Here is a 9,950-nt window from a genome sequence, read left to right as displayed (position 1 = left end):
GGGGTCATCATTGACCACAAGATGAACATGAGCCTGCAATGCGATGCGGCGGCTAGTAAAGCGACCAAAACGCTGGCTTTCATCCATAGATGCTTCTCAAGCAAATCCCAGGACGTCATTCTCCCCCTGTACTCAGCCTTAGTGAGGCCGCAGCTGGAGTACTGTGTCCAGTTTTGGGCTCCACAATTCAAAAAGGATGTGGAGAAGCTTGAGAGGGTGCAGAGAAGAGCCACGCACATGATCAGAGGTCAGGGAAGCAGTGCCTACGATGACAGGCTGAGAGCCCTGGGGCTCTTTAGCCTGGAAAAGCGCAGGCTCAGGGGTGATCTGATGGCCACCTACAAGTTTATCAGGGGTGACCACCAGTATCTGGGGGAACGTTTGTTCACCAGAGCACCCCAAGGGATGACGACTAGGTTGAACGGTCATAAACTACTGCAAGACCGTTTCAGGCTGGACATAAGGAAGAATTTCTTTCTTCCACCAAGGTCTGGAACAGCCTGCCACCGGAGGTGGTTCAAGCACCTACACTGAACACCTTCAAGAGCAAACTGGATGCTTATCTTGCTGGGATCCTATGACCCCAGCTGACTTCCTGCCCTTTGGGCGGGGGGCTGGACTCGATGATCTTCCGAGGTCCCTTCCAGCCCGAATGTCTATGAAATCTGTGTGACTCCCTGCACAGTGATGGATCACGCTAGCAGGGAAAACACAGCTTTCTTTTTTTCAAAGTTTGCAAAAATAAAGAGCAAATATAAATTGAAAGAAATGAATTGAATAGTACTAAAAGATGCTAAGCTAAGCTAAGCTATGCTAAATCCTACCCAATCCTTTCTAACAACAAAAAGGAGCAGGCAAGTTCAACCACCGAGCACAGCAAGCGAGCTGAGATGCCCGTGTCAGCTAGGCTACCTTTCTTACGAGGATCCTGAGACAGACGAAGCTCGCGAAAGGCACAGCGCGCCTCCAAACAGAAGCGTTTATGTTGTTTCTAGGCCCCGCCCCACAGGCACTGTCATTGGCAAGGCAGCCAGAGAGAAGTCCTTCTCACTGGCCATCTACACGTGTCAGTCTTCCCCCCGCCCAACCCCCTCCTCCCCTGCTCCCTCTCCCTCTTCCAACTTTCACTTCCAGCCTGGGAGCCACCGAGACAGCCGCCCGCCTCCTCTGGCTCTGCGCCTGCGCCAGGGGGGTGCGGCACAGGGTGGAGCCGCTCTGCGAAGCGGTGACCAGCTAGCCAGAGAAGTGGCGCCGCACGGGCACCTCGCCAGACACCAGGGGAGCCTGTCAGCCCATTTCGACCAGTTTGCATCCTGCCTGGAAAACCAGGAAGCTCCTGATGTGCAGGCACATGGACGTAGAGGTGGTAGACAGGGTGAAAACGGCTGTGCGGGTGCAGTTTTTGTAATGGGTTATGATTTTTCTTTGCGGAGTGATACTTGGAGTGTAGATATATGTATATATAACTTTTTTCGTCAAGAAAAAGTGTGTCTCCATGTGGGTGGATGTGCATGCGTGTGCAAGGACACCAGCGCAGACTGGAGCTGCCTGGTGGGAAATTCCCCCCAGCAGTGTGGGGGTGGGATGTGCCCCCTTCCCCCTCCCGAACCTGGCTCTGCCCCTGGACAGACAGACACGGGGGTGGGGGCAGGATGGAAGAGGGGGCCGGCTGCGCTTTGCTGGGACCCCCGTGCTCCCCTGGCCCCGCTCGCCTGCCAGCAGCAGCCGCTGCCACTGCTCCACCATGGGCCTGCTCCGCGCCTGGACACCTGGGTGCCCCAGACCCTGGGTCCCGTGGAGCGGTGGCGGCACCTGTGCGGCTCTGGGTGGGGCGGGTGGGGGCAGCTCTGCTTCCCCTGGGCTGGAGCTGGGTTTCCTCTGCCCAGGGGGCCCCTTCCACCCCCTCCGCCCTGGTCACGTCTCCCCCATCCATAGGGCACCCAGGCCGGGGTCAACAGAGCCCAGGGGGGAGGGTGCGGACAGACCTGAGGGGCCCGGGCTCTGGCCTGGGGCAGGACTGCAGTGCCAGGATGCGCCCCTGCCCCCCTTCAGCTACAGGTGGCAGCGCGGGGGCCCGGACGCCTGGGTTCAGCCCCCGGTCTAGGAGAGGAGGGGTCCAGGGGCTTAGGGCAGGGAGCCCGGTCACCTGGGTTCTCTGTAGCTCTGGCAGATGAGGGCAAAGATGGTTACTTATTCCCAATTCCTTATTCCCAGTTCCAGTTCCCTTTTCAAAGCTAATCTATACCCAATAAAAGCTGGGCCTGGCAGGATTGTGGTCAGGGTAGTTTGGGACAGCCCCCCCAGTGGCATCGAGAGGAAGTTTGGGGTGGCCCAATAAATATTTTGTCCCATAATCCTATCTTAATCTGAACTTCATTTAGGGCCCCGACTTGATACAAGATATTATTTTACATATTAATTAGTACATATGCATAGCTAATGAAATTCTGTCTCTTTAGGTTGTGTAATTCATTAATAACAAGCTTTTACTGAGTATAGATTAGCTTTGAAATAGGAACCAGGAATCAGGAATAAGGAACCGGGAATAAGCAACTTCAGGCTCCTTCTGGGAGGGAAGCGAGGGTAAGCGGCTTAGAGACTGTGGGCCTGGACCCCTGGGTCCTCCCTTGGCTGCAGGAAGGAGTGGGGGCTGGGGGTGGCGAGAGCAGGGGCATGGGCTGCCCGGACACCTGGGTTTGCTCCCCTTCTCTCCTGGACCAGGGAAGGAGCCCAGGGGTCCAGGCCCAGACTACCCATGGCCAGGGGGTGGGAGGATGGGGGGGAAGATGCGGGACCCAGGCGTCTGGGCGGGAGAGGGGCCATGGTAGGAGCTGCTGCTGGCAGGTGAATGGAGAGTGGGTCCTGGTACAGCGTGGCTGTTTGCACCGTGCAACTGCATGCCTGCACGCTGATGTCCATACCCGTACCCCCACCCAGTGCCCTCCTCAGAGGGTCTGCTCCTGAAAAAGCCTGTGCCAGGCCCCTCTCCACCAGATGAGGTCTGCCATTTCTTTTCTGTCGTCCTCTTCTGTCTTCCTGTAGTACCAGGACATTTCACTTAGTCCCATTTTAATACAGTCCTGGACTGTGGGGTCTGAGTGTCTGTTTATGAGCAGCGTCCTGGCTTTCCACAGCACGTACCCAAAGCAAGACATGAACTGGTGGAAGTGAGGTGTCAGGGTCCCTTGCTGTCTGGTCAGGTTTCTGACACCTGTCACCGCCAGGAGGAGCTCACGGACTTTCCTCCACACCTCCCTGGCGGGTGGGCAGTCCCAGAAGAGGTGGTTGATTGTTTCTGCCTGCCAGTGGCAAGTTGTCCTCGGTCAGTTCAACAGACCTCCCTGCCCTGCACTGTTTCTCCATGCCCGCATGGGGAGTGCCTGGTGGGCTCCTGCCAGCTCAGGTCTCTGTGCTCCTGCAGCTGCTCGTGGAGGATTCGTTCCCACACGGCCTGGCAGCTGTCACCAGGTAGTAAGTCTACTGGTGATGTGGTGTCTCTTCCCTTAGCACCTCCTGTATCTTGCGGTGGCTCACCAGGGTCACCAGGGTAGCATTGTGCAGCTTGTATTTCTCTAGAAAGTGCTTCAAGACCTCATAAAACCATGGGGAAAACATGGTCCATGGGCTCTCATTGGTCGTTGTGTGCACTTGCCACTGTCTCAGCAACTGCCCTGCAAGATTCATAACAAAGCCGGCTGTTTTAGATCCCCCGCTGTTCCCAGTTTGCAAACCTGGCTCATGTACATGGCCCAGAGGAAGAGGAGGACGTCTGGCACCCTTCTGCCTCTGGACCGCTTGGCTTTGCACAGCTTGGCCCTTGCCTCTTTCTCCCATGTGGAGACCCAAAAGAAAACGCACACGGCTCTCTGGATCCTGTGAACGACACACGAGAGCGATGTGCAGCAGCATCGGAGGAGCACCGCTTTCATCAGTGCCGCCCCCATTGCCAGGCAGCGCGATTGCTATAGCCCCAGGCTCTGTCTGGCCTTGGCCTCCGTCTTCTCCCATGCCCTCTGCCCCGTCAGCTTTGGGCCAAACTCCACCCCGAGGATCTTTACCCGTTCCCGGGGGACGGTTACCCCAGGGGCGATGAGTCCTCGAGCTTACCCAGGACTAGGCAGGTGCTTTTGCTCATTTTGAGCTTGGCTCCTGCTGCTGCTCTGTATACCTGGGTGTGTTGTAGTGCTCCTTCCATTGACCCTTTGCCCTGCGTATGATGTTCAGGTCATCCATGTACGCAAGGACTTTTGTCTCCCCCGTTCCTCACATCACCACGTTAACGTTGGCCAGCGCTGGGACCTCCAAGCTGCAGATACAGTCTCGTGTGGAAATCATCCCGCTTGTGGGCATGGAGCTGCATGTCTACGGTGAACGCCGACCCTTTGCCTCCACTCTCTGCCTGCTTCCCGTCCTACCCCAGGAGCTCTGGGCATGTCCCAAGGAGCCGACTGCTCTTCCACCCAGTGTCCCGGAGAGACCCTGGGCATGGCGGAGACGAGGGCAAGGCTGCGGTGCCGTCCCCTCTCCTGAGGGCTCTTCCAGCAGGTGGTGAAGAACGGGATCCTCAACCTGATGTGTGAGGGCCCCCGCGCCCTAGATGCTGCTGTGGGACTGCGACGGCTCATCCCGGTGCCCGGCAGCTGCATGGGGCTGTCCCCGGGGAACTAGACCCTGCCGGTGCACGGGCTCCCCAGGGATGATGCTGGTGATTACACTTGTGAGGTCAGGAACCCTGTCAGCGCTGCACAGAGTGACGGGTCATCGTGACTGTGATCTGTGAGTATCGGCCATCTCTGGCCATCGCGGTCAGACACAGCATGGCTGGCTCTAGGGTGGGCGTCGGGGCTGGTATCACAGGCCTGGGATGCGGCTGGCTCTGGGGTGGGCATCAGGGCTGGTATCAGAGGCCTGAGATGCAGCTGGTGGTGGGGGTGGGCATTGGGGCTAGGTGTTAGGGGACCTGTGTGATGCGGCTGGCTCTGGGGTGGCTGTGGGCAGTGTCAGCCCTCGCTCTCCCCACAGACGGTCTGGATAACACCCACATTACCCTGCTGGGGCCCCTGTTCCTGCCCCTCGGCCACAGCATGACCCTGATTTGCAAGGTCGACTTGGTCCCAGCCCCATTGATCCACTGGTCCCACAATGGCTCCGTCTCAGGGGTTCACCCACTCGGTGCCGTCCGGAGTTGTGGGTGGGAGCGTGCTGGCTGCCACGGTGCTGGGGGGGACCCTGGCCTACTTCCTCTGTGAGTCGCTGCCTGGGTTCCCTCCCCAGCGGTGTGAGGGTCATTGCTGTCCCGCAGGGTCTTTCTCCGACTGTATCAGACTAGGGTAGAGGAGAGAGGTTGAGACCAGGGACCCAGGTGTCCTGGAGCTCCCCCGACAGCCCCCATTTCCCTCACACAGCTGGAGAGGGCACCCAGGCATCAGGGCAGCTACTCACATAGGACATAGGCCAGGGCCCTGCTCAGCGCTGCGGCCACCAGCCTGATCCCAGCTCCAGCTCTAGCTCCAGCTCCAGTTCCAGCGGAGAGACTGGGACCTATGTCATGGGGAGAGATCAGAATGAGGCAGATGCCCCCCTCCTTCCCCCCCAGCCCGGTCCCCGCAGTGCTGCCCGGGGGTGCTCACCTGCCTGCCCCAGCCCCAGGGCGACAGAGACGGAGGTGGTGGCGCTGTGGCCCATGCGGGGGTTGGTGGCGCGGCACTCAAACACACCCGTGTGCTCCGTGCCCGGCAGCGCCAGGCTCGGGACAGTGCCAGTCAGGGCTGGGACTGGGTCAGAGCCATTGTGGGACCAGTGGAACTGCGGGGCCGGGAACAAGTTGGCCGCACACATCAGGGTCACGTTGTCACCGAGCTGTGGGTGCAGGGGCCCCGGTTGGGTGATGTGGGCAGCACCCGGACCGCCTGTGGGGGGAGTGAGGGATGACACTGCCCATGGCCGCCCCAGAGCCAGCTTTATCCTGGGGTGTTATACCAGCCCCGACACCCAGCCCAGCGCCAGCCGCGCTGTGTCTTAGTCTAAGGGCCAGGGGCAGTCGATACTCACAGATCACGGTCACAATGACCCCCTAGCTCCATGCTGTGCTGCCGGGGTTTCTGACCTCACAACTGTAATTACCAGCATCGTTCTGGCTAACCCCCTGCATTGTCAGGGTCCGGTTCCCTGGGGACAGCCCCATGTGGCTGCCGGGCACCAGGACAGTGCCATCATGGCCCTACAGCAGCGTCCGGGTGCTGAGGGGCCACACCGCATGTGAGCTCAAGGGTCCCATTCTCCACCACTGTGGGGTTGTGGGGGCATCACCTTGGCCTGCAACAGCATCTCTGTGGGGGTCAGAGGCTGCATTACCAGTTTCCCAGCTGCCCGTGCCCAGGGGCCGAGACCCCGACAGGTCCTGAGGAAGGTGGGAGCTTGCGGCTGGCAGGATCAGGGCTGCCCGGGCACTGAGAACCACCCCAGCTCCAGCCATCCCTGCAGCCTCTGTCCGCACCCTCGACTCTGTCATGGCCCCAGCAGCAGGGGATGTGGGGAAGGCAGGCGGGTGGAACCGGGCAAGGGGAAACGGTGCCATTTCCCCACGGCCAGGCCCTGTGTCAATGCTGGGGGCAAGGAGCAGGATCTGGTCCAGGGGGCACTACCACCAGGCAGTGCCCGGCCATGCTCGGTCAGGCGCTGGGTGTGAGTCCAAGGACGCGCTCCAGGAAACTGGCTCAGTAAATCAGCAGGCGGGGCTGGGCCGTGCTCCCCGCTCCAGGCTTCCCAGAGAGGAAGCTGCGGCTCCGACACTGAGGCCATGTCTGGGAACAGGACCCAGCCCCGGCTGCACCGGCACTGCGGTGCCCGCGGGACGCACCGCTCAAGCACCAAGGTCCCGGCTGCACTGTCCTCTCCCACCTGGCTCCCAGGGAGGAGCTGGCACTGGGGGCGGGGAGTGGGGGCTGGCAGGGACCTGCTCAACGTCAGGCAGGTCTAGTCCTGGACAAAGTCCATGATTTATTTTACAGACATGCTTAAGCACGCAAGAGAGGGGCTTACAAAGACTACATGCATCACAGGCAACAACTAGTTTTTAAGTACATAATACACATGGTGGGCTGGAGTAAAAGAAGCAATAGTTGAGATAGAGATTAGGAAAAGGCACTCAGCCCTACTCCTATTGAAACCAGTGGAAAAATACCCCTTGACTTCAGGGATAGGAAGATTGGAGCCAACACAGTCCTGGACAAACCCATCATCCAGCCTCTTCCTAAGACTACAAGCCAGAGCCCAGTTCAGGCTGTGCCGCCACTGCAGAGGAAAGCAAAACCCCCCAGTGTGGACCAGTCTGAGCTGGGGAGAAATCCCTTCCCACCCCATTGAGCCTGAACCTGGGGGCAAGACCAGGACTTTGCTGTTGCTGCCAGCAGAAGCACTGGCACAGCCCCATCCCCTGCCGCCTCCAGAGCCATGGAGGAAACAGCCCCCACCCCGGCCCAAGCAGGGTGTGGTGCAGGGAGCCCAGGGCCCGGCCAGTGCTGCTGGAAGAACCCGTGGGAGCAGGGACAGCGCTGTGGCCTTGCCCGTGTCCCTGCAGCTCCCAGGTCCCCCCAGCACCCTCTGTGCAGGAGGGCAGTGGGCTCCTTGGGATGTGCCCGGAGCTCCTTGCCTGGGGTATGAAGCAGGGAGAGGGCGGAGGGAAAGGGATCATGCTCACCGTAGAGCCGCAGCTCTGTGCTCACAGGTGGGATGATTTGCCCAAAAACCTGAATCTGCAGCTTGTAGGTGCCCGTGTTGGCAAGCGTGAATGTGGTGATAGGGAATTGGGGGGAATTGAGAAACTTTGGGCTACGGGAAAGGGAGAAACTGAAGATGCTGGGCATCTGGATGGATATCCAGGGAAAAGGGAAACGGGCTTGGGAAGTGTTGGAGGGGAGAGTGAAACAGACAGTGGGGTTGTGGAGCACACGGGGGTTAGCATCGAAGGGGAAGGTGCAAGCGATCAAACAGTGCTTGCTGCCGCTAACCCTTGGATGTCCGTCCCGTCTTGGCGACAGTCCCGGCGGGTCCAGCGGGCCTTGTGCCTTTTCTTTTGTGGGGGGGGGAAGACTGAGAAAGTGGCTAGGACAGAGATATATAAGGATGAGGGATTGGGGGGATGGGGCTTCCCCAACATAGAGACCTTTGTTTACGTGCACTTTTTGAAGATGGTGGTGAGGGAAGTGAGGGGAGCAGCGGGGATGGTTACCAATTTCTGCAGGTTCTGGGGGGAGGCTCCTGAGAAGGCTGGGCCTGTTCGGGAGTGCGTGGCAGGGAGCGTGGGCTCGGCAGATGTCGCTGCCCTACGCCAGACTTGGAGCCTTTGTTGCGAAAGAAGGATTGGAGGGGTTAGGAACTGAGGGTCTGGGAGATGCCAAAAAGGTCTTTAATTTCCTGAGAGGAAAGCAGAGGATGTCGGATGTTGGGGAATTGAGACCTGAACAAGTCAGTAGGGTGTGGAAAGGTCTGTTAGGGAAGGACTGGAAAGGGGAGCATGAGGAGCTGGCATGGAGAGCGGTGCGAAATGCTCTGCCAGTGCGACAGGTGCTCTATCGCTGGGGACTCTCTCGGTCCCCCAAGTGCCCAAGGGAGCTCTGCGATGACCCGAGTCGGTGACGCATGTGCTGTGGGACTGCTTTTACGCACAACGGGTGTGGGGGAAGGTGACTACCTAGTTGAAGGATACGGGAAGGGGAATGGGGGTGACTTTCAGAAATGTTCTCTATGGTTTATCAGAGGGGACGGATGGGACATGGGGGGTGAGGGTTTTAATCAGGTGCACCAAAGTAGCACTATGGAAAATATGCTCCTTGTTGGCTCTAAAGGGGTCGTGCTTTTCCACGACGGGGTGTCTGCAGTTAGTTTTTTGTTTTTTTTTGTTTTGTTACGAAAATAATACTATGATCACCAAATACAAAAGAAGGAGGGGAGGAAAAATTCTGGCAAGAGATGGACTTCAGGGGGTTGTTTCAGCCCAGCACAGATATAGGCTAAACTAAGAGTCAGCATTGTGAGTAGAAAAGGCTGGCTAGGGTTGCACATGGGATAGAGACAACAAGAGACCTATATTGCACTCAGTGTTCTTGCTTTCCTTTTTTTTGGGGGGGGGGGCGTACAGGATGTCTAATGTGATATGTGTAATATGTATTAGATAGCCAATACTCAGGGATGTTGTATATATTGTGTACAAATGAGATGACGTGCAATATGATATCAATTTCGATGTTTTGTATTATGTTATTTGAAATGTTGTATTATCCTTTTGAGAGGCCTCTGTTTGGGGTCGTTTTGAGTCTTTTGTTATAGTCTGGTTTTCTAATAAAATATTTTATATAAAAAAAAAAAAAAAAAGGTGATGTCGATCTACCACCAGAAATCGGTAGCAGAGGAGGGAGAAGACTCAGCGAATGCCACCTGGCACAGGGACACGTGGCACAGGACCATACAGGTCCCGCTGAGGGAGAAGAGAGCGACGGCAGTGGAGAAGAGGAACAGACGGGTGGAGCGAAGGACAGTGACAGCGACGGCGACGACAGCAGCAGCAGCGGGTCCCCCGGCGGGAGCTGGAGCGACAGCGACGGAGAGCCCCTGTGAACTGAGTGCCTGCCCCCGGCAGTGGGGCACGGGTGGACAGGAGAGACCAGAAAGGACTGAGTTCGTGGACTGTGCGTGTTGCGCGTGGTTGTGGATATTGTAACGGGTACGGGTGGCCAGCAGGCCTTTGTGCGGGAGCGCGGGTACCGTCTTCATGTAACGGGATCAGTTTTACCCTTCCGGGATGTAACATGTTAGAGAGGAGATATGTATAATCTTATATATAGGGACAAATATATTTTTACCAAAAAATAAAAATAAGACGTGCAGTCCGGGTCCGCCGACACCTGCCCCGCGAAGGCCGGGCCCTGCACCAGCAGCAGCCGAGGCGGGGC

The 9,950-nt window shown here is 57.9% G+C and overlaps 1 pseudogene; it reads right to left on the bottom strand.

The window, feature by feature from the left end:
* Positions 1–3,477: 3,477 nt before the first annotated feature.
* On the bottom strand, positions 3,478–7,865 carry LOC112548860 (annotated as a pseudogene).
* Between the last annotated feature and the right edge of the window lie 2,085 nt (positions 7,866–9,950).

The sequence above is a fragment of the Alligator sinensis genome, unplaced genomic scaffold (genome assembly GCF_000455745.1).
Source record: "Alligator sinensis unplaced genomic scaffold, ASM45574v1 scaffold1721_1, whole genome shotgun sequence".
In the NCBI taxonomy this organism is placed as follows: domain Eukaryota; kingdom Metazoa; phylum Chordata; order Crocodylia; family Alligatoridae; genus Alligator; species Alligator sinensis.
The sequence above is the reverse complement of the archived record's forward strand: the minus strand, read 5'-3'. Positions and strand labels throughout refer to the sequence as shown.